At 45.8% G+C, this 25,291-nt stretch overlaps 1 protein-coding gene across 2 annotated transcripts in view; it reads left to right on the top strand.

Annotated features, from left to right (window-relative positions):
- Positions 1–25,291, top strand: part of ppl (pumpless) — an 82,415-nt gene that overhangs the window by 25,582 nt on the left and 31,542 nt on the right. The gene's annotated exons all lie outside the window — the stretch shown is intronic.

Here is a 25,291-nt window from a genome sequence, read left to right as displayed (position 1 = left end):
TTTTCTTCTTTTCCTGTCCATTATGTAGACGTGTCCAGGATCTGAGGGACACTCCTGCGGGATCTTCATGTCCTCCGTTGAGACGGGCCCACATTTTTTATGTCCGTCCAGCCGAAGGTGGCGTTGTGACCAGGACAACACCTGTCCTAAATGTCGGGAGTGCTCTGCCTCCCAGTGGGAGAGATTTAGCAGACCACAAAAAGTAGTCTGAGAGATTCTCCTCCTTTGGGGTCCTCTTTGAAGTTAAAGAAACCTCAGACTTTCTTCCTTGACCACCCTGATCTCTTCCCGAAGCTCCTGCTCGATCAATCTTCTCAGGGGAACGATTGAACAGAAGCATAGACCAATCAACACCAGGTCAACCCCCGGGTTCAAGGGACAGGACAGGGCAGCTCTGCCCTTTACCTCAGACGAAATTCTTTCATTTTTTGATGTTTTACAAGTTTGGCCATCGCTGGGAATGACTGTTTCCCCGTTGAAGGAGGCGTTGTTAGAACTTCTTCTACTTGGCTCTGAAATGGAGCAGACATCGACTTCCTCCGAAGTACAGTAGAAGCCTCTACACCAATGAGTATTGTATGGAACTCCAAGACCCTGGAGTGTCTTCCACTCCTGCCGCTGAAGGGACTCGCTCTTCACAGTCGCTTGCAGCTGCTGCCATTGCCAAAGACTGCACTTTCCCCCATGCTGAACCGACCCTTCCGTCTACGGAGGAACAAAGTTTGGGGCAGGTTTCTCCTGAGGGTGGTCACCTCTCTCATTCATGAGTGAGGCCCTCCACAGAAATTCCGTTCCTGAGACCTAGATGTCACCTTGCCACTCTGCTGACCCCCTTCCCTTCGGAGGAACCTCGCCGCCGTCGCCGAATCATCTCTCCTCCTCGCCGGCATGCCGTTGTCGACAGAAGGATTTACCGTCACCAGGAACGTCACTCCTCGTCAAGGGAGTGTAGTCCTCGACGCCCCTCCAAACGTTCTCCTTCTCCATCTTTCACGAGATGTCTATTCAACTCTCCTAAGGACTGACGATCTCGACACTCTCCTTTTGGACTTTCGCCATCGACGTCTCGTCACTCGTCACCTTGTGATTGTCACTCTTCTCGTGATCATCACTCGTGGCCTTACTGTTTGCCGACTTCTCGTCATTCGCAAGCTTACAGGTGTTTGCCCCCTTGTCGTTCGCCAGCTTTACTATGTTTGCTTTCTCGTTGTTTGCCAACTCGTCGTTCACCAGCTCCTCGGTATTCGCCATCGCCTCATCACCTGCCGGCTCACAAGTGCTGATCGCCAGCTCTGGATCGTCACTCACCATTTCATGACCTTCACTCCCCTTTCTCGTGATCGTCTCTCTCCTGTTCTAAATCCTCATAGGTCAGCTCGTGATCGTCCCTCGCCAGCTCGGGATCGTCACCTTCCCGCATGGGAACATCTCTCACCAGCTAGAGTTCGTTACTTGCATTCTCGTGACCTTCGCTCTCCAGCTAGGGCTCTCCATTTCATGACCTTCACTCCCCTTCTCGTGATCGTCACTCTCCTGTTCTAAATCCTCATAGGTCAGCTCGTGATCGTCCCTCGCCAGCTAGGGATCGTCACCTTCCCGCATGGGAACATCTCGCACCAGCTAGGGTTCGTTACTTGCATTCTCGTGACCTTCGCTCTCCAGCTAGGGCTCTCCATTGTTCTTCCAGGGACTCCTTTCCAGTCCATGATCATCGATCAACTCACGATCAACGAAGAGACAACACCTGTCGTCCTTCCTACGAGAGATTGCCTATTTTCTGGTCGACAATCTCCGCTCCAATAAACTGAGCCTTCTAAACATTCCAGGTACAGTCCTGAGCACACACATCCTTGGGAACTCTTTTTCCCAGGACTAGACCAGTTTCTATCCCATCTCTTTCAGGTTAAGCCAGAGCCTCTTCTCACTTGCGAGAGCCTCCTCGTCCCCACAGGTATCATCTTTCTTCGTCCGAGTCCCAACAGCGAACACCCGGTCCCCTTCCTGACCAAGAGTGAATCTCCCAGAATCCAACTATCTTCCTACTCAAAGAAATCTCGCTTTTTCAAGCCAGAATTAGAGGCCATGGTTGTGCCTATCTTACCAGATAATAGACTTTACTCCCCTTCATTTCAGGCTCCAAGACTGCAAACTCCTAGGAGGTGATCTCCATCGTCTAGCCTACCTAAGGAGCTTCCGGTCTTCTTTGTCGAGGAAAGAACCCTTATGGTTCAACATTTTGGTTAAAGCAGTATGTCAAGCTGTCTTGGGCATGCTTCCTGCGGACCAATCAGTAGCCAGCAACTCAAGGATCCCACTGGATAAGTCAGTTCCCCACTTATCCCAAAGCTCAGCCTCCTTTCCCCTCTCTGACCCCAGATGAAAAGCCTCGGGGCCAGCCCCGCGCAGACCTCCACCTCTGAAGACGATTATCTCGCCCCTAAAGAGTCAGTGAGTAGGAGATTTGGAGGTGGAATTCCAGCAAGACTTCTCTCGGGTGCCGTTGACACCGGCGATGACAGTGAAGACATTCATCACCCTTGAACTAGCCGAGGCTCTTGATTTCCACAATAGATCTCCCTGCTGTCCTTGTTTCGTATCTCTCTAGACATTCGTCGCCCTCGAACTAGCCGAGGCTCTCGGTCTCCACGGGAGATCTCACTGACGTCCTTGTTTAGTCTCTTATAAAGATAGCCCCTCTGGAACTACTTCCCATCTACAAAGGGCTACACAGAAGGGTTCAAGATGCCAAAGATCCAATCTTCGAAGGCGGACCCACCGCGTCAACCATCAGTCAAGAATCCTCAGAGGGAACCTTTGGTCCCTTTTTCTTCAGGAGGTCTTTCTGATTGTGCCGCCATCAGCAAACAGCCCTGGTTCAGTGCCATAGTCAGAACAGTTGTGCAAGCCTTCGGGCCTGCTTTTTCATCTCGCTCTTACGAGACCAGTCACTCAGGGATGTTCACGACCCACCCAGAGATGAGCTCTCTGGAGTGGAAGAAGGAAACTTTGCTGTCAGTCCCACTTCAGAGGGAAAGTAGAAAGACGGAACATGCCTTCTGACAAGTCTTGACTCTCATCAGGGTGCTCAATGGGTTTACCAACCCGGAGGTACCCCCACGAGAGGGCAGACACGGGATTAGATTGTGTCTTCGGCACTCGGAAGCCCTCAGAGACAAGTGCAGCCTTGCCCTGGTCTCAGGGGCTAAAGAGTGCCTGGGTAAAGATTGCCTAACAGCTCTCCGACCTCTCCTCCTCTCAATGTTTGGTGTCTACTGCCAAGCTCCTCCTACCTTCTCGCGTCCAGCAGAGGAGGTACGTTGAGGTCTTGGATGAGCCTTATGCAGCTCTTCCACTCCGCTACTCTTTGTAAGAGCTTACCAAGGGGGTTTCTCTTGAGAGGCTTTCCAGCCGGCAGGTTTCTTTCTCGGCAGCTGTGATCCTCAACCAGGCAAAGTTCATGAAATATGCCATGCAGGCTACTTCATGGCTTGACCTTTGGTTGGGGACCCTGGAAATCCTGGTACGGACTGAGGATTTTTCCTAGGAAGGTACCAGAAAAGATATGGAAACTTTCCTTCTCTCAGGCACTCGCACCATTGAGTTTCTCACCCATCAAGTCTCGAACTTATGGGTGAACATCATCCTGGAACGTCAAGATGCGGTGTCTGAGAGATTCCATCAGCAGGTCCCGAATGGTGAGATCGCAAGGCTCAGAAACTCCTCTCTAGAGGGATCCTCTTTTTTTTGAGTCAAAAGACGTGGAACACACTGCTGAGAGATGGAGGAAGTTTCACCAGAATTCCCTCCTCCATAGGGCTTTGACATCCAAGCCCTATAAACCAAAAGCTCCTCAACAGTCCCGTCCAGCCAATACCTCGACGAACGAGAGCAGTGAAGCCAGCAGTGTCTATAAAGCCCTTTCCGACCAAGGACAGGAAAGGCACAAAGTCCTCCAGGGGAGGAAAACAAACGCTATGATAGGGACTTGCCCCGCTTGTCCACTAATGGGGGTTTGCCTGCAAAGTTGCTGGGACAGGCGGAGGCAACTCTCGGCCGAACCGTGGAGTCATTTTGTTTCGTTCAGGGTATCGCGTCCCGTTCACATCTCTCCTTCCCCTGATCAGGAATCCAGTGTCAATAGACTCCTTTGCAAAAGGGATCAGCAAAGGGGCTAGCTCTCCAGGCAGAAGTCCAGACCCTGTTGAAGAAGGGCGCTCTCCAGGAGGTCTTCTATGGGTCTCCAGGCTTCTTCAGTCAACTCTTTCTTGTGAAAAAGGTATCTCGAGGCTGGAGACCAGTCATCGACCTCTCAGCTCTGAACAAGTGTATCAAGCAAACTCCAACACGGTCAGACAAGCAGTAAGACAACTTCATGTGCACTCTGGACCTAAAGGACATGTACTTCCAGATCCCAATCCATCCGTCTTCAAGGAAGTACTTACGGTTCAGCCTAGACAACAGGAAATACCAGTTCAATGTGCTGTGCTTCGGTCATTCCACAGCACCTAGCGGACTCAGTGTTAACCCTTCTTCAACACTGAGACAGATTTCTGAGGTTGTGCCAAGATCTGGGATCATGGTAAAGCTCAAGAAGTCCTCCCTGCTTCTACATAGAGACTGGTATACCTAGGCATGATAATAAGACACCAATCTCCACAAAGCCTTCCCATCAGACGACAGGATAATGAGGCTGATAAAGGTCGCGAAACCCTTTCTCAGACAAGAAGAACTTCCAGCCCAGACCAGACTACGTCTCCTCAGGCACCTTTCATCTCTGGCCCGTCTAGTTCCCAACGGTCGCCTCAGGATTCGATCTCTCCAGTGGCGACTCAAGTCCAGGTGGAATCAGGCCTTCAACTCCCCTGACATCCTGATCCCCATGGAACCAGCGGAACAGATGAACCTCGAATGGTGGGTATCAGACGAGAATCTACGAGAGAGTTGATCTTCTTTTCCTCCCCCCAGATTTGATGCTCTTCTCAGACGCTTCTGGTTGGAGTCAGAAGAATACTTATAATCACTGCCAGATCTTTGTTCTGACCGCATCTATAACGTTTAATGTGCTTCCAGAAGACTAGAATTACTGCCAGATCTCTGGCCGACAAAATCTTTAATGTTTAAATGCTTTTAGAAGACTAAAATTGTGACTGGCTTCTTCTATCCTTCATCTTCTTCCCCTCTTTTGGGGTACAGCACCTATGGTACGCTGCAAGCTGACCTCATCCATCTCCAGGTATGAACCTGATATATGATTATTCAGTATATTTATTACGTCCTCACTCTCCCAGGGAGGTGAGAGTCGGGTAATATCTAAAGGTTAAGTCGGAGCAGTTTTCTTACTCCAATAATTCCTACCTGGACAAGTCTCATTGCTTATTTGTCACACAATCACACTGATTGCCCAAGCCGCTAACTCTCGCATTTTCACAAGAGGGACTCCTAGGGTGGAAAGCCAGCCAATAGGTTAAGACTTCCACCCACCTAAGGGCAAGTCTTTTTCTATAAAAAACAAAAGGGTTTGTTTGGAGTGTTGGAACAAATAACAAATTTTGATGTAAATTGTATTTTTAGATATGTAACTTCCTTGGTAGTTACATATATATAGCTTAAATCCCGCGTTTCGTCGCTCGCACGGCAGAAATTAAAATTTCGCGGCAATCGCTGCCATGACAGTAGGTGGTCATACATGAGTGCCATCTCTCATAGGTTACTAGAACCATTCCCAACATTCTTCAGAAATTCCCTGCCGTTGATCGAGTCAACACCTAGGAAATTCGTTTCGCTGATATATTACTTTATTCTACAATTTGGTGAAGTACCTTTTGTCTGATCATTGTTAATGGCTTTCGCTGCCTTTCAACTATCGAAGATATTTCACACGAAATAAGATAGTTTTTTTTTTTTGGTCCAACTTGGACATTTTAATGTACAGTAACTTGATTTTCAAGATGGCTCCTCTGTGGGTAAACTTTGTGTGTAGGGATAGACCGGCTTTCAAGCTGCTCTTGATTCCTACACAGTATGTAGCAGAGGGCATGGGTGTATTTGATTTCTTTTCTATGTTCGTAAGATTAAAATGGATAGGATCAAGGAATTTTTTCCCCTACTTTATTAACTAACGAACAACTCTTAATGATATAATGGAAGGAAAAACATTTAAACAATTATGACGTCACAATTATGTGACGTAAACTCTTAGCAGGGCGAGATCTGGATGCCTTGAAGGAGATCAGTCCGCCATTGCGATGACGTCACAATCCTGTGATGTAATCTACTTAGTATGACTTGCAAATATGTGAACTATTTTCTTTTTCTTGCAAGAAATGTTTAAAATATTAACTTACTAAGCATAAGTTTTTTAACTTTTATAATTTAGGGAAATATATTATTTTTAAGTATATATTTGTCCTATTAGTATATTTCCTTTAGTTAATTTTCGATTTATATAGAGATTTCACGAGCGTACAGTCAATTTACGTTACGTAGTACTCTTGACGATCGATATTGTTTCACAATACTTGTATCTTTATATAATATTTTGATTTTGAGAATACTAATATTAATCATATACAGTGAACCCTCGCTACTTCGCGGATTCACCACTTCGCGGATTTTTTTCATAACCCATATATATATACATATCGCGGATTTTCCGGAAATTTCGAAAATACCGCGATATCTGAAGACCCCAAATACGATATTTCATTACCTGTACTTCCATTAATACTGTAATTAGTAATATCTGCTCTTACTGATTGTTCATTGCATTACATATGACATATAATTAAGCACAGAAAGAAATAAAACACGAAAAGAGAATGTGATCATACGATAATTCAGTACTGTATACAGTACGTAGTAAAATTAAATCGAACATGAAACGCAAATCAGATGCAGTCATACCATATTAGAATGGTGTAAGGCTGCTGTTGGCTACTACTGTACTGTACTACAAATGTAATGGATGTGCTTCTTTTCCATGAATCTTTTGTATGTATACGTACATAGTACTGCATCCAATAATATTCTTTGTTGCAAAAATCACATTTCGAATAAGCGTACGAGAGAGAGAGAGAGGGAGAGAGAGAGAGAGAGAGAGAGAGAGAGAGAGAGAGAGAGAGAGAGAGAGAGAGAGAGAGAGAGAGAGAGACATCCTACAACAAAAGCGTAAAATAGCGTACGTAAAGCTGTATTATTATTAGTGTTATTATTATTATTGTTGTTGTTGTTATTAAAATTATTATTTTTATTATTATTATCATTATTATTATCATTATTATTATCATTATTATTATTACAGTATCATTATTTATTATTATTATTATTATTATTATTATTACTGTACAGTATACTGTACGCAGGGTATCTTGTACTTTGAATTGGTAACCTACGTAGCATATAAGACGGGTTGTGATTGGTTCAAGCGCTGATAGATGACGAATCAGAACTCAAGTTTTGTTATCTAGCCTGTGATTTGTGTTTTGCCCGCATCTCCAACTTCCAGCATCTACGTATTCGCGGTCACATTCTCTCCCGCCGTATCGCTGTGTAGACGTTGTTAAGTTTGTGAACTTTAATCTGTGCTGTGTGTGACTGTTTTAAGTTGAACTTTTTGTTGAACTTTCTGTTAAACCCTACTGTACAATGCCTCCCAAGCGTTCTGCTTCTACTAAGGCTGGTAGTGAGCCTAAACGCCACCGAAGAATGATGACGATTGCTGAGAAGGTGACGCTTCTCGATATGTTAAAAGACGGTAGAAGTTATGCGTCCGCAGCCCGCCATTTTGGAATCAATGAATCCACCGTTCGCTATATCAAGAAGGACGAGGCGAACATTAGAAAGATGGCTGCAATCACCTTTAGCAGATCAGCGAAGCGAGTCGTTACCACGTGTAATAAAACGATCGTACGCATGGAAGGTGCTTTAGCTGTGTGGATTGCCGACTGCCAGAAGAAGAACATAGCCTTGGATACGAACACCATCCGAACAAAGGCTTTGAGCTTGTATGAGAATTTTGCGGCAAAGGAACCTCAAGACGACGATGGCGACCATGCTGAAGAAGATGATGATGTAGATGAACCTCAACCAGGGACATCCACTGATTTCCAGCGTCAGAAACAACGTTTTTTCCGCCAGCAAAGGATGGTTCGCGAAGTTTCAGAAACGCTTCGGCCTGAAAAGCGTTTCCCTGCATGGCGAGGCTGCTTCCGCTGACACTGCCGCTGCTGAAACTTACGTGAACCAGACGTTCAAGAATATTATCGCCGAAGGTGGATACAAGCCGGAAAAAGTCTTTAATATGGATGAGACCGGCTTGTTTTGGAAGAGAATGCCGTCGCGAACTTTCCTGTTCAAAGAAGAAGCCAAAGCCTCTGGCTTTAAAGCATTCAAGGATCGCTTTACCCTCGTGATGTGTGGCAATGCTGCTGGATTTTTGCTAAAGCCGGGGCTTATTTATAAGTCGAAAAGTCCTCGCGCTTTGAAAAACAAAAACAAGAATCTCCTTCCCGTGTACTGGATGCATAATCCAAAAGCATGGATTACGAAGATGCTGACCTCCAACTGGTTCCACCAGTGTTTCATCCCGCAAGTCAGCAAAGGGCTTGCCATTCAAGATCCTTCTCCTTATGGATAACGCTGGTGGACACGCATCTGATCTGTCGCATGAGGGCATTCAGGTTGAGTTCCTGCCACCCAACACCACGTCATTAATTCAACCGATGGACCAGGGGGTTATCAGGGCGTTCAAGGCCCTCTACACGAAGAATACCTTGGCGGACCTCGTTGCGTGTGTGGATGCTGCCCAAGATGATGAGGATGAAGATTTTAACTTGAAGGCGTACTGGCGGCAGTACACCATAGCCACGTGCCTGCAGAATATTCAGAAGGCACTGCAAGAGATGAAACCTGCAACCGTGAATGCGAGCTGGAAGAAGTTGTGGCCCCAGATTGTTTACAACGACGAGGGATTTACACCTGCTGAGATTCAACACTCTGCAATACGGAAATCTGTGCAGTTGGCTGCCATAATTGGAGGTGACGGGTTTGCCGACATAACGACTGAAGACGTCTACGAGTTGTTGGACTGCCATTCCCAGCCGCTAACTGACGCAGACCTAGAAGACCTGACGAAATCGGCAAGTGAAGAAGAGAGTGAAACGCAGGAAGAGACCCAAGAAAATGTCGAAGAAACGGGCTTAACATTAGAACGGCTTGCCAAGGCCTGCTACCATGCGAAGGAGTTGAAAGAAATGTTGCAAGAGTGGGACGAGGATATGGTTCGGTCTATGCAATTCTCCAACAAGGTCGATGACATCATGACTCCCTACAGGATGCTCTTAGAGTGAAAAAAAAAGCAGCGGCAGCAACTTCCGATCACAATGTTCTTCCAGCCTCGCAAAAAAGAGCCAGTTCCTCCTGCTAGTACGCCTTCGGAAGAAATTGAAGAAGTTTCCCAGGAAGAAGTTGAAGAGGTGTCCCAGGAAAAGACACCTCCGTCTGAAGAGACGTAAAATACTACTATCATTGGCTGCACAGTAGAAGACATCATCAGCTTCATCATCATCATTTCTACTGTGCAGCAAATTCATCGCCATCATCATTCAAGTTTTTCTTCAACTTCTTTCATGGTGAGTACAGTAACAATCTTTATTTTTTACTTTAATATCCTAACATTATAATATTTGTGCCTGTTTTAGTTTAGTACTGTATGCATTAAGTTAAAGGGAAGGTTTTAAAAGTCTGAAGAGTATAAATGTTGTAACCTATCATATTTTTTTTTTTTTAAATTTACATTTACGTACGTAAAACAATCTCTCTCTCTCTCTCTCTCTCTCTCTCTCTCTCTCTCTCTCTCTCTCTCTCTCTCTCTCTCTCTCTCTCATTGTTTTCCTGCTTTGCTACGTACAGTATGTACTGTATGATTTTATATAGATACGGTAAATAATATTTGTAATAACATATTTTCTAAAAGCTTTTACTGTAAATATCATTATTTATCACTTTCATCATGCGCGTTAAATGCCTTCTTTGTTCTGAGTGTGGTTGTTTACTGAGCGTACTTTATGACGCCGTCGTTTCAGGCGGCGTCATAAAGAAAAACATTTCATTTGGAAGTCCTAAGAAAAATGAAGTAAAACATTGGTAATAACAAAATCAACATACTGTACTGAATAATCAATATAATCGATGCAAAAATATACATGTTAAATAAATAGGTAAATATGGTGTCACTACTTCGCGGATTTTCACCTATCGCGGCCGGGTCTGGAACCTATCTACCGCGATAAACGAGGGTTCACTGTAACCTATTGTATTTTCTTTCTAGCCCTTGGCGAAAGAGTATAATCCTTCACAACGGGCAAGTCTATTATGATCTAATGTGAAATAGTTAAAAGTCCTAGTGTTCAGTGGCACGTAAAATGACGCAGTGCAGTGGAGGGTGCGTTCGTTCGTGTCTGTCATACTCCTAGCCCGGGACCTCTTCCATGCTCCCAACCCCTGGGCGAAGGAAAATTGAAAGGCGAAGGGAGATGTTAGACCTTGATCAGCGAACGAACCTCCCCTCGAGCGATCCTGTTGACGTATCCCAGTACGCTCACCCTCGCCATTGGAAAGGTGAGGTAAAAGTGTTATCCTCGCCGTCGATTGATGCGAGGCTGGCATTTTAGGACGCATGCACCCGCATGCTGGGAGCATACAGCATGCTGGACTTATGCAGCTTGCTGGATGCATGCGAGCGGGCCGCTTCCCCGCGTCAGGTTCGCGAACGTCATAGTTCCAAGTGCGCTCTCGCGGCAAGAACGCACGCGAGCTGCAGCGCTCATGGACGCTCCCTCGCAGCGATCTGGACGCGTTACGGGAGGCGGCAAAGATTTTGACGCTCCCTCACAGCATGCTGGATGCACGCGAGCTGAACGCATACTGTACACGCGAGCAGAACGCTCCTCCGCATCAGAATCGTGTACGTCATAGTTCCGAGCGCGCTCTCGCGGCAAGAATGCACACGAGCTGCAGCGCTCATGGACGCTCCCTCGCAGCGATCTGGACGCGTTACGGGAGGCGGCAGGTTCTCCTTCGCAGCACGCTGGAAGCTTACAGCAACCTGGATGCATGCAGCAGTCTGGCCGTATGCTGGACGCGTGCAGTCAGGATTTGTCCCCACAGCATGATAGACAAGCAGTTGTCTCTCCTTCCCGACTTGCTGGACGCGCTACTAACGCTTCTTTGCGTCACGCTGTAAACATACAACATGCGGGACACATGCAGCACGCTGGAACCTCACGGCAACATGGACTCATGCAGCAATCTGGACGCATGCAGTCAGGACTTGTCCTCGCAGCATGATAGACAAGTGGTTGTCTCTCCTTCGCGACTCTGGACGCGCAGCTAACGCTTCCTCGCTTCACGTTGTTAACAGACAGCATGCGGGACGCACGCGAGCAGGACTTACCCTCGCAGCATGCGGGTCGCTATGTTGACGCTTCCTTGCAGCATGATAGACTTATGCTGGAAGCACTTGAACATGACTCTCCCTCGAGACATGCTGGACGCAGCATGACTCTTTGCAGCATGCTGAACGCATGCGGGACACAAGCATGAAAGGCGAGGCATGTGTTTTCTCCCACTCGTTCTCCTTCGGAGATCGGTAACCCTTTAGAGGATGTGGCTGCCCCGCAAAGACTTTTACAGCCCCCTGGGTGGATCGCTGAGTCTCTCAAGGAATGCTAGCAATTGAGGCATTAAAACCTATGAAGCCAGCTTCCTTATCAGGTATGCCAGGATAGATCTCAGAGGAGGAAACGCAGGAAACTCTTCATGCAGCAGATCTTAAAAATTACTTGCAGTTCTGGCGGACTTATATCCGGAGGACTTTTTAGCAGGCTGTACCTCGGAGCCTGCCCTCACAGTTTTTGAAGGGTAGACCCCAGGAATCTTCCTCTTTCAAGGAAACAGTGTTAGCCAGATCGGTCTAGAGGTCTCTTTTGACTCTGAACGATTGAATTCTCAAGAGAAAGAACAAGGAAGGACAACCTTTTCCTTTCCCCCTACGAGATTGGTTTCTAGATCCTGTGTGTGGTACAGGCTTGGGGAGGTTCTCGGTTTGGAAGTTCCTACCTTCTCCCAAGGACGCTTCTCCTTTTCGTTGACGCCTCACGTAGTTCAGCCATGACTAAGGCTAAGGTGATACGGCCCATGTCGGAAATGGTTCACTTGCTGGAGGACATCTTCAGAACAATCGAGGTCTTCAACTTGATGGACTGGACTCTAGGAGTCCTCGCAGACGTCACATGATTTTTGCCTGTCTAAATAAGCCTTGAGGAATGGGTCAGTCGAATTCACAAACCTTTTTTCACAACATGTTTTATTGAGAAAGAGCTATGCTGTTTTTCTTTTCCTGTCATCAGGATTGACTCTCGCTGAGAGAGCAGACCTCTTGTATGCTCCCTTGACCAAATTCCTCTTCCCTTCAGAGCTAGTGAAGGACTTATCGGCAGCTATTACGCACAAGCAACGTAAGATCTGCTTTCTAGGACTCCGAGGAAGTGCTTCCGACTAACCTTTTAGCCAGGAAGAAGGAAGCTCCTCCCACGCGTCAGCCCTTTCGTGGGAGAGTTTGTCTAGAAGAGACCAGAGAATGGCTGCTGGAGGTCAACCTCTTAACCCCAAATAGCAACCAAAACCCAAAAGTGATCTCAATCTCCAGATAAAAGTATTCCACTACTGACAACAGCTCTTGCAAGAGCAGGTTAACCAGATGCTGTCAAAAGCAGCAATAGAAGTGGTAGAAGGAATGGTCAGAGGTATTTTACAACACTTTTTCTTGTTCCGTAGAACTCGGGGGGTTGGAGACCTGTTCTGGACGTAAGTCCTTTGAACAAGTTCATAAGCAAGTCAAGTTTTCCTTGGAGTCTTCTGCGTCAGTCCTAGCAGGCACCAGACAGGGAGACTGGATGGTTTCGTTAGATCTGCAGGACGCGTATTTGCACGTTCCGATACACCCGAACTACAGAAATTTTCTGAGATTCGTGTTCCAAGAAACTACTTATCAGTTCAAAGCACTCTGTTTTGGACTGAGCACGGCTCCCTATGTTTTCACCCGAGTGGTTGTCAACGTGGCTCACTGGCTACATTTGAAGGGAGTACGGATATCAATGTACCTCAGAGCCAGGTCGCAAGAAAGTGTCTGGAGGGTCTTCAATTACAATATCCTTGACGCTATAAACGGCTAGGTCTAATGGTGAACCTAGAAAAATCTCAACTGACTCCCTCGCAAACATCATCTTCCTGGGGATGAGGATTCAGTCAGTGGTTTCTTGGGCTTTTCCAGCCCCGAAACGCATTCTAGATTGCCTAGAAAAGGTGCGACATTTCCTGACATACGGTCCTACTCGGTAGGAGAATGGGTACCCTCTCATCGATCGAGCAGTTCGTATCCCTGGGAAGACTTCATTTACGGCCTCTTCAATTCCATCTTGCAAATTTTGGACGAGAGGTCAAGGTCTAGAAAAGTGGTTGCCAATTCCTCTGGGGATCAGGAATCATTTGAGTTGGTGGCACAATGCCAACAAACTCTTGGACCTCGAATTTTATCAGAGGAACCCCGACCTAGTGTTGTATTCCGACGCCTCAGACATGGGGTGAGGTGCAACACTGGGGAAGGCCGAGATATCGAGTCTGTGGGAAGAGTCTCAGAAGGGATGGCACATAAACTTCAAGGAGCTAGTGGCCATTCACCTAGCACTAATACCCTTTCAGGAGGAAGTCCAAGGAAACTTAGTTCAGGTCAACGCAGACAACACCACAGCATTGGCCTACATCAAGAAGCAGGGAGGCACTCGTTCAGACTCATTTTACGAAGCTGCGAGAGATCATCTACTGTGGGCAAAAGCGAGGGACATAACCCTGATAACTCGCTTCATAGAAGGCGAAAAGAACGTCAGGGCGGACCTTCTCAGCAGAGGAAGACAAGTTCTAATTACAGAGTGGACCCTACATCACGAGGTGTACACCAGCCTCTACACAGTTGACAAAGAGGTTGCCAGTGTATTGCTCTCCAGTCCCAGACCAGAAAGCAGCAGCAGTGGACGTTTTTTCTCTTGGACTGGGGGGACCTAAACGTGTACGCTTTTCTACCATTCAAGATCCTGGACAGAGTCCTGAAAAAGTTCAAGGAATCGCATTTTAATTTTAATTAATCCGTTTTGGCCCATGAGACCTTGGGTTGCAGAGGTGATGGAGTGGCTGGTAGATACCCCCAGAACGTTACAAAGTCGGAGCGATCTACTCAAACAGCCACACGAGAGGTACCATCAGAATCCCCCCGCTCTCATTCTGACTACTTTTTTACTACCAAAAAGCTGGCAAGAGCGAAGGGCTTTTCAAGGAAGCTGCACGAGCTATCGCGAGAGCTAGAAGGATATACACTCTTAGAGTTTATCAATCTATGTGGGACGTGTTTAGAGAATGGTGCAGGACTAACAAACTTTCCTCTACCAGTACCTCTATAGCCCAGATAGCAGACTTTCTGTTGCATCTGCGAACAAAAGAGAAGCTGGCTGTACCTACCATCAAGGGTTACCACAGCATGTTAGCCTCCATCTTTCGTCACAGACACATTGATGGGTTAGGTAACAAGGATCTCTCGGATCTCAGAACTTTTGAGACCGCTAAGAGAAAGGACAATCCAACCCCCTCTTGGAATCTGGATGTAGTCCTGGCCTTTTTGACGTTGAGTAGGTTTGAACCCCTTGACAAGGCTTCTTGGAAGGATCTTACCCAAAAGACTCTATTCTTAATTGCATTGGCTACAGCCAAAAGAATAGGAGAGTTACAAGCCGTCGGCAAGAAGGTGGGCTTTAATGGAAACAATGCAGTTTGCTCCCTTCAGCTAGGCTTTCTCGCCAAAAACGAGAATCCTTATCGACCTTGGCCAAGATCTTTTACCATCCCATAGCTATCTCACTTAATTGGACAGAAAAGGAGAGAGGCCTTTGTCCAGTGAGAGCTCTAGAATTTTTATCTGCACGTGTCCAAACACCTTAGAGGACAAGCAGACAACCTCTGATGCTCAGTTAAAAAGTCATCTTTGCCTTTATCAAAGAATACCCTGGCTTTTTTCATTAAGGATTTGATAAGGGAAGCTCACCAGAATTGTGAAGTAAGAAGTTTTCCCTATCCTTAACCCTGGATAGGTACGCTCCTCGGACACCCATTTAAGGGTATACTCGGACGCGCGCGACCCCGACGCCAAAAAAAATTCTTGAAAAATCAGTTTTTGCAGTAACCTCCTTTTTTCTTTTGCCAAAAAAAACTTCAATGAATGCTTAAAACAACTGTAAAGATAAATACTACTCATCTGCAGAAAAACTATTTATTATAAATATTTTAAAAAATTAAGTAGAAAAAAAAAGACCTTACATAAAAATTCATAAAAAAAAATTTATACATATATACACAAATCCTTTTAGGAATTGATTCTTGAATGTGTAGGACACATCTTGATGTATTTTGGATGAAGTCAGACCCATGGAGGTGAAGATCTGAAATGAGAAAAAAAGGGTAACTTTTTTTGGCTAAAAATATTTGTCCAAATTTCATGAATTTTTTTGGGTACCCAAATGAAATAGGAAGTGGCTAATTTTTTTAGGGAATAAACATATGTTATCCTAAAATAGAAATATGTAGAAAAATCTTCATTATTTTGTAAATTACATTTATATCAGGGGCCATATCTAAAGGTAATTTTTTGAGTACTTAGAAATTTTGTAAAAAAATACATATATTTAATATATAATATGATATTTATGCAGGTAAAAATATACCAAAATATCACAAATTCTATAGGGAACAAGAATATATATAGATAGGGCAACTTACGCTTCGGATATGTCCACAAAATGGCCGCCAACCACACTGACTCAGACTCCCTAATCTGCCACTTGAAATGTAGGAAGGGTATGTCAATTTCAAGGTGTTATTTACTAATCTAATTATTTTTGGATATGCATAAAAATTGTATGGTGGGTTGCTGGATAATTGTCGATTATTTTACGACTATAAAATTAAAATTCTGACCCAAAAAAAATTTTTCGAAGGGAAATAAAATCGAAAAAAAAAAAAAATGTAAAAATATATAATATTTTAGCTAAAAAAATTTGATGATATTCAATCAAAAAAGAAGTAAACAAAATTTTCCGACAAATAAACATCTAGAGGAATCATTACTCTGTGATAGTTCCTTAGTACGTAGTAATTTTGAAAGAAATGGGAAAAAACGAAAAAGTGGCAATCGCAGGAAAATCGAACACATACCTATATATACGCCATATCTGGCTAAAAATAAAGATAGGCATGGGTAGCCAGATCATCTAGAAACTCTTTCCAACACTATAAAAATACAAGTTTTGCGACACTACTTGCCAATTCCTTACGGTAACATGACTAAGCAAAAAAATGCAAAACAAATAAAAAGGGGCACTCGCGGAAAAATGGCCAACATTCTAATATACGGCATTTCAGAAAAAAAAAATTTCGGCCACGTACTAGGCAAACCATCAAGGCACATTTTCCGACAAATAAACATCTAAATGAATCATTACTCTGTGATAGTTCCTTAGTATGTAGTAATTTTGAAAGAAATGGGAAAAAATGGCAATCACAGGAAAATCGAACACATACCTATATATACGCCATATCTGGCTAAAAAAAAGATAGGCATGGGTAGCCAGATCATCTAGAAACACTTTCCAACACTATAAAAATATAAGTTTTGCGACACTACTTGCCAATTCCTTACGGTAACATGACTAAGCAAAAAAATGCAAAACAAATAAAAAGGGGCACTCGCGGAAAAATGGCTAACATTCTAATATACGGCATTTCAGAAAAAAAAATTCAACCACGTGCTAGGCAAACCATCAAGGCACATTTTCCAACAAATAAACATCAAAATGAATCATTACTCTGTGATAGTTCCTTAGTACGTAGTAATTTTGAAAGAAATGGGAAAAAACGAAAAAATGGCAATCACAGGAAAATCGAACACATACCTATATATACGCCATATCTGGCTAAAAAAAAAGATAGGCATGGGTAGCCAGATCATCTAGAAACACTTTCCAACACTATAAAATTATAATTTTTGCGACACTACTTGCCAATTCCTTACGGTAACATGACTAAGCAAAAAAATGCAAAACAAATAAAAAGGGGCACTCGCGGAAAAATGGCCATTCTAATATACGGCATTTCAGAAAAAAAAAATTTCAGCCACGTGCTAGGCAAACCATCTAGGCACATTTTCCGACAAATAAACATATAAATGAATCATTACTCTGTGATAGTTCCTTAGTACGTAGTAATTTTGAAAGAAATGGGAAAAAACGAAAAAATGGCAATCACAGGAAAATCGAACACATACCTATATATACGCCATATCTGGCTAAAAAAAAAGATAGGCATGGGTAGCCAGATCATCTAGAAACACTTTCCAACACTATAAAAATATAAGTTTTGTGACACTTCTTGCCAATTCCTTACGGTAACATGACTAAGTAAAAAAAATGAAAAACAAATAAAAAGGGGCACTCGCGGAAAAATGGCCAACATTTTATTATACGCATTTCAGAAAAAAAAAATTTCAGCCACGTGCTAGGCAAACCATCAAGGCACATTTTCCGACAAATAAACATCTAAATGAATCATTACTCTGTGATAGTTCCTTAGTACGTAGTAATTTTGAAAATGGGAAAAAACGAATAAATGGCAATCACAGGAAAATCGAACACATATCTATATATACGCTATATCTGGCTAAAAAAAAATAGGCATGGGTAGCCAGATCATCTAGAAACACTTTCCAACACTATAAAAATATAAGTTTTGCGACACTACTTGCCAATTCCTTACGGTAACATGACTAAGCAAAAAAATGCAAAACAAATAAAAAGGGGCACTCGCGGAAAAATGCCCAACGTTCTAATATACGGCATCTCAGATAAAAAAAAAAAAAAGACATGCACGTGTTAGTCCAACCATCAATGCACACTTTCTAACACATAAACATGAAAAAAAAATCAATAATATACGGCAATTCCTTACTACGTAGTAAATTTTTACAAATATTGAAAAAAAAACAAATTGGCAACCGCAGTTAAATACCCAATATACCAATAACTACGTCGTATCTGACAAAAACAGTCACGCATGGGTAGCCAGATCGTCTAGACACACTTTCCAACACTAAAAAAGCAAAAGTTTTACGACACTATTTGGCAATATCTTACGGAAAAATGACTTGGCAAAAAAATGAAAAAGGGGCACTCGCGGTAAAATGCCCAACATTCTAATATACGGCATCTCAGATAAAAAAAAAGACATGCACGTGTTAGCCCAACCATCAAGGCACACTTTCTAACACATAAACATGAAAAAAAAATCAATAATATACGGCAATTCCTTACTACGTAGTAAATTTTTACAAATATTGAAAAAAAAACAGAAATTGGCAACCGCAGTTAAATACCCAATATACCAATAACTACGTCGTATCTGACAAAAACAAAGTTACGCATGGGTAGCCAGATCATCTAGACACTTTCCAACACTAAAAAAGCAAAAGTTTTTCGACACTATTTGGCAATATCTTACGGAAAAATGACTTGGCAAAAAAATGAAAAAAAATGAAAAAGGAGCACTCGCGGTAAAATGGTCCTCGTGGTGATGAACGACATTTTAACTAAAAAAAAAATGATGCACATGTTAGCCAAACAATCCACCAAGACTTTCCACAACTGATAACCTATACAAGTTGCACCATTCTACGACAATTTCATAATACGTAATAACTTTGATAATTATGCAAATTACCTTAGAAGGGTAAACTCGGTCGCGCTCGACCCCGACGCGTCTCAGAAATCGGGGAAGGAGTACAGCTACAGCAATGCACATCTGGACACTACTAGAGCGTGTAGGCGAGACACCTACTGCAGGTCGATCACCCACAAATTCAGTCACGGGGGTGAGTCACGTGAGAAAAACCTCTTTTTTTTTTATGCTCGGGGTCGCGGACGACCCACCGTACCGTTCCAGGGTTAAGGTAAAACCACTTGAGGTTAGAGCTGTAGCAACTTCTATGGCTTACAAGCACAATAGGTCAGTGAAATCAATTTTGGAGGCTACTTTCTGACGAAGTAAATCAATCTTCACAGACTGTTATCTCAAGGATGTCCAGACATATGAAGATTGTTGTTCCCTGGGTCCTCATGTTACCTCCAGCGTTGTAGTTAGAGAAGGGTCTACTGCCTCTTCCCTATAACCTTTTTTATTATATACCCTTGCCTTTTTTCTTGTACTTGTGTTCACAGGCTGTCTGTGAAGGTCGTTGCAGCCTTCCAAGTCAAGTTAGTTTTTTATGATGTGTGTTTTTAACTTTGGAGTAGGTGGTCAGGGTAGCAAGGGTGGAGGTCTAGCCACGCTGAGGTCGAGGACCTTGTGGCAGTCCCACAGAGACTTTTACAGCCCCTGGGTGGATCGCTGAGTCTCTTAAGGAATGCAGGCAAATGAGGCAGAATAACTATGAAGCCAGCTTCCTTATCAGGTAAGAACCAGATTATTGGTACAGTACTACTAATTGTAGCTATTAATAATTATACGAATTCCCGATGGGATGAGGTTTTCTACCCGCCACCAATGGTGTCAATCAGCTACAGTATATATATGTAACTATCAGGGAAGTTACATATTTAAAAATGGTATTTGGGAGGAGAGATGGCGAGGAAGGGATGAGCGGAATGTTTTGAGAGTTTGCTGAATGTTGAGGATAATAGGTAGGCAGATATAATTGCTGTTGCAGGTGTTGAGGTGCCAGTGATGGGAGATGGGAATGAGAGAGATTACAATAGATGAAGTGAAGAGAGCACTAGATGAAACGAGAGTAGGAAAAGCGTCTGGTATGGATGGTGTGAGAGCTGAGATGTTGAAGGAAGGGGGTGTGACTGTACTTGAGTGGTTGGTGAGATTGTTTAATATGTGTTTTGTGTTGTCAATGGTACCAGTAGATTAGGTTTGTGCATGTGTTGTACCACTATATAAGGGTAAGGGAGATGTGCATGAGTGTTGTAATTCAAGAGGTATTAGTTTGTTAAACGTAGTTGGGAAAGTGTATGGTAGAGAAATGATTAATAGGATCAAGGATAAAACAGAGAATGCAATCTTAGAAATACAGGGTGGTTTAAGAAGAGGTAGGGGTTGTATGAATCAGATTTTTACAGTAAGGCAGATATGCGAGAAATATTTAGCAAAAGGTAAGGAAGTATATGTTGCGTTTATGGATCTGGAGAAAGCGTATGATAGAGTTGATAGGGAAGCAATGTGGAATGTGATGAGGTTATATGGAGTTGGTGGAAAGTTGTTGCAAGCAGTGAAAAGTTTCTACAAAGGTAGTAAAGCATGTGTTAGGATGGGAAATGAAGTGAGTGATTGGTTTCCGGTGAGAGTGGAGCTGAGACAGGGATGTGTGATGTCACCGTGGTTGTTCAACTTGTTTGTTGATGGAGTGGTGAGAGAGGTGAATGCTCGAGTGCTTGGACGAGGATTAAAACTGGTAGACGAGAATGACCATGAATGGGAGGTAAATCAGTTGTTGTTTGCGGATGATACTGTATTGGTTGCAGACACAGAAGAGAAGCTTGGCCGATTAGTGACAGAATTTGGAAGTGTGTGTGAGAGAAGGAAGTTGAGAGTTAATGTGGGTAAGAGTAAGGTTATGAGATGTACGAGAAGGGAAGGTGGTGCAAGGTTGAATGTCATGTTGAATGGAGAGTTACTTGAGGAAGTGGATCAGTTTAAGTACTTGGGGTCTGTTGTTGCAGAAAATGGTGGAGTGGAAGCAGATGTACATCAGATAGTGAATGAAGGTTGCAAAGTGTTGGGGGCAGTTAAGGGAGTAGTAAAAAATAGAGGGTTGGGCATGAATGTAAAGAGAGTTCTATATGAGAAAGTGATTGTACCAACTGTGATGTATGGATCGGAGTTGTGGGGAACGAAAGTGACGGAGAGACAGAAATTGAATGTGTTTGAGATGAAGTGTCTAAGGAGTATGGCTGGTGTATCTCGAGTAGATAGGGTTAGGAACAAAGTGGTGAGAGTGAGAACGGGTGTAAGAAATGAGTTAGCAGGTAGAATGGATATGAATGTGTTGAGGTGGTTTGGCCATGTTGGGAGAATGGAAAATGGCTGTCTGCTAAAGAAGGTGATGAATGCAAGAGTTGATGGGAGAAGTACAAGAGGAAGGCCAAGGTTTGGGTGGATGGATGGAGTGAAGAAAGCTCTGGGTGATAGAAGGATAGATGTGAGAGAAGCAAGAGAGCGTGCTAGAAATAGGAATAAATGGCGAGCGATTGTGACGCAGTTCCGGTAGGCCCTGCTGCTGCCTCCGATGCCTTAGATGACCGCGGAGGTAGCAGCAGTAGGGGATTCAGCATTATGAAGCTTCATCTGTGGTGGATAATGTGGGAGGGTGGGCTGTGGCACCCTAGCAGTACCAGCTGAACTCAGTTGAGTCCCTTGTTAGGCTGGAGGAACGTAGAGAGTAGAGGTCCCCTTTTTTGTTTTGTTTCATTTGTTGATGTCGGCTATCCCCCAAAATTGGGGGAAGTGCCTTGGTATATGTATGTATGTATGTATTTGTTCCAACACAGAGTACTTACCTCGAACTACTTTCTTAGGCGAGTCTGGGATCTCTCAATCACTGACCAAGAATTTTGCGTAGTTGCCCCCCTCTCCGCTGCCTCTCAAGGGCGTTCCAGGGCGTAAGGATACTCGCCCAGGTGCGTCCCAGGTCAAGCGCGTGGCCATGCTTGATATCCAGTAAGCTTCTTTTCGCGGCGTAGATAACATCTCGCCACTCTCTCTCTCGCTTATCCCGGCCGTTCACCTTGTGTTCCCACGTGTTACTGTGTGTTCTCATCCCTTGTCCCATGTGTTCCCGTGTGTTCCTTTCCCTTGTGTCTCACAGTTCCCGTGTGTTCCTTTCCCCCTTGTGTCTCACAGTTCCCGTGTGTTCCTTTCCCCCTTGTGTCTCACGTGTTCCCGTTGTGTTCCTCACCTTTCCCTTGTGTCCTTGTGTCGTTTGTGTTTGCTTTTGCCATGGAACCTCAGCGTCGCTGTCCTGGGCCTCAAGCTGGTAAGTCTTGCGGGGCATGCCTCTCGCCGCCTGGGGTCGACCTGCACACCCTGTGCTGCTCGTGTCGGGGGAAGAGGTGTTCCCCGGAGTCCAAGTGCCCGGAGTGTGAGTCTTGGCCGGAGCTCCAATGGGCTCTTTTCGCCAAGAAAAAGAAGAAGGCTTCTAAGAGGTCACCTAAGAAGTCAGGCCTTACGTCGCCCTCCATCCTGTCGGAGAGAGGTTCTCCTTCGCCTTCACATACCCAGGGTAGGGGTCTAGGTAAGTCTGTTTCGGGGAAGCGGCCCATTGCCGTTCCCCATGAGTCTATTGTGGGGGGGATTCTGTGTTGAAGGGGTCTATGCAGACAAGTGAGGGGTCTGCTAAAGTGGTGGGAGTGTGTGCTTTAGACAAAGGCCTGGTGTCTGCAGGACCTGTCATAAGTGTGGATCCGGGGTGGGGGGTCCGTTTCAGCGCCCATCCCCACACCCGTAAAGTGCTTTTCAGGTACAGCATCTTCCGGGGGTGGCCAGGGCATTAGTAAGGTACCCATGGGTGTTTCGGACCCTGACTCCATAGTTTGGAGGGCCCCGGGGATGCCCTTCAGGTCCCCCTTGAGGTTGGAGGAGGACATCGAAGGTTGGTTCGACGATCGTCCCATCACCTGTTCACCCCCGGCACCATCGGCCATGCTCCTGCCGGACTTGATGGAGCCGGTAACCCCGAGTTCCAGACCCAGGAGGCTCGTGGCAGAGTCGGAAGTTTCAGACTCCTCGTACTCCGATGACGACTTCTCCTACGACTCCTATTCGTCGGATGGTTACAGCGATCGAGAGACTAGGAGGAGGAGATCGAGCCCACACGACAGTCCGCCCAGGAAGAGGGCGAGGTCCTCGAGGAGGGACTACCGAAGGAGGTCATCGCCGAGGAAGAGGTATGTCACGGTGGTACGACATCGTAGGGAATCCAGCAGGTCGGTTGCTGCTCCATTGCCTGCCTCGGTGGCTGCTGGAGCCGCTCCCGTTGCCCTGTACAGTGTCTCTTCGGCTCTGCCCGCTCGTCGGGGGCAGCCGTTGGCGCGCACGTTGCTGCCCCGGCCTAGTAAGTCGGCGGCTCCACCCGTGTGCGGAGAAATCCCGCGGGTTCGGCATAGTAACGTTACTCAAGACTCTTTGGTCACAGCCGTACCGGCCAAGTTTCGAGATTCGCCGCTGCCACGACCATCATCGAGCGCCATCCGGGTGAGCCCGGGATGGGGTAGACCCATGACCGCTACCTCCGCCCCGACGGTTCTACCCGTGAAGGAGGCTCCCGCTCCATCATCCTACCAGGAGGAATGGGATGCCTCCATGCCCACGGATCCCTCCGCGTTCGAGGAACCTGCTGACGCGGAGGTACGGGTAGTGGACGGTTTAATCGACATGGGCGAATGTTCGGTGGAGGTCTCGTCTTACCGTAAGGTGCTTGCTCTCATCCGACGGCACCATAGGTTGGACGAACCTCAACCAACGGCTGTGCGAACTTGGCTCTCGGGTCTGGGCAGGTTGGTGGAGGATCCTGTGCAGAAGAAGCCTTCCTTGACCCTGCCTTTAGCCCCATATGTTGCCATGGGAATGGAACACGTGGACCTGTACGTCTCAGCCCTGGAGAATTCCTTGAGATCACAGGGCTCAGGCAAAGTTCTACCGGGTCTCGAGACCCAGAGGAAGTTCTACGTGCCGGACGGTCACCATTCAGGGCCCCGCGCGGTAGAAGAAGTGGTCGTTACACTGAACCAAGGCAACTCGGACGAACGTAGCCTTAGCGCGCCGGTGGTCTTCTCTCCAGCGGAGGTCATCGCTCAGGACGTCGTGAACGTCACCTCTTGGCTGGATTGGTGGGCCTGTACACTGGCGGACTTTCAGATCTCATACGACCTCGCAGTGCCAGACAATCAGGCCCTTCTGAAAGAATTGATCTGCTCGGGGGGTAAAGCCATGAAATTTCTGACACACCAGTCCCTTACCCAGACAGCCAACTGTGTTCTGAGGAGAAGGGACACTATCCTAAACAGACTTTCCCGCAGGCTCCCCGAGCGAGAGGCAAAGTTCCTCTCAGACGGTAGCAGAGACGATGGAGAGAGTCAGCAGATTGAAGGTGCCAGCCGAGCCCAGGCAGCAGTTGCCAAGGCGGCCCGTTGCGAGAAGACCTCCGGCAGACGGGGCCTACCCGCCTCCGCCCCCAGCTAGGCAAGGAGTATCCACCTCTTCATGGCACCAGCCTCCGCGGCCCTCCAGGGGGAGTGGTGCTCAACCCCAAACCTCATATAGACCTAAGTTCTCCGGGTCAAGGAGAAGCCAGTCAAACCGTCTTCCTAGAAGGAGATAGGGAGAGAGGCCCCCTACACCTTCCCACACCCATGGTGAGGGGATGCCTCAAACAGTTTTGGCAAGCATGGCGGGACAACGGGGCGGACCCATGGATGGTTACTGTTCGCAGGAGGGATACAGGATTCCCTTCCTGTCAGAGCCACCTCCGCTGATCCCCGATCACCGAGGGGTATGGTTAGCTCCCAACGACTCGGAGAAGAAGGCAGCTCTACAGGCAGAGGTGGAAGTTAAGCTGGAGAAAAGAGCCCTACAGCCCGTGCACGAGCCGTAGCCGGGATTCTACAGCAGACTCTTCCTTGTGGAGGAGCGACAGGAGGTTGGAGACCAGTAATCGATCTGTCGGCATTGAACAAATTCATCAAGAAGACACCCTTCAAGATGGACACGCCGAAGTCGGTTCTGGCAGCCTTGAGAGAAGGGGATTTCATGATGTCCCTGGATCTCAAGGATGCCTACTTCCAGGTTCCTGTTCACCCCTCCAGCAGGAAGTTTCTCAGGGTAAAGTGGGGCCCCCAGACTCTTCAATTCAGGACCCTCTGCTTCGGTCTGTCGACAGCACCTCAAGTCTTCACGAGAGTCTTCGCCCTGGTCTCGACCTGGGCACACAAGCAATGCATCAGACTGATAAGGTACCTCGACGACTGGTTGTTGCTTTCAGCCTCAGAGGTAATCTTGAAAGAACAAGGGAGTCAACTAATCAATTTCTGCAAAGAACTCTGGATAACCATCAATCTCGGGAAATCCCATCTGGTTCCCACCT

Source organism: Palaemon carinicauda, chromosome 2 (assembly GCF_036898095.1).
Source record: "Palaemon carinicauda isolate YSFRI2023 chromosome 2, ASM3689809v2, whole genome shotgun sequence".
NCBI classification, from domain to species: Eukaryota; Metazoa; Arthropoda; class Malacostraca; order Decapoda; family Palaemonidae; genus Palaemon; species Palaemon carinicauda.
This window is presented reverse-complemented; position numbering and strand designations above follow the sequence as displayed.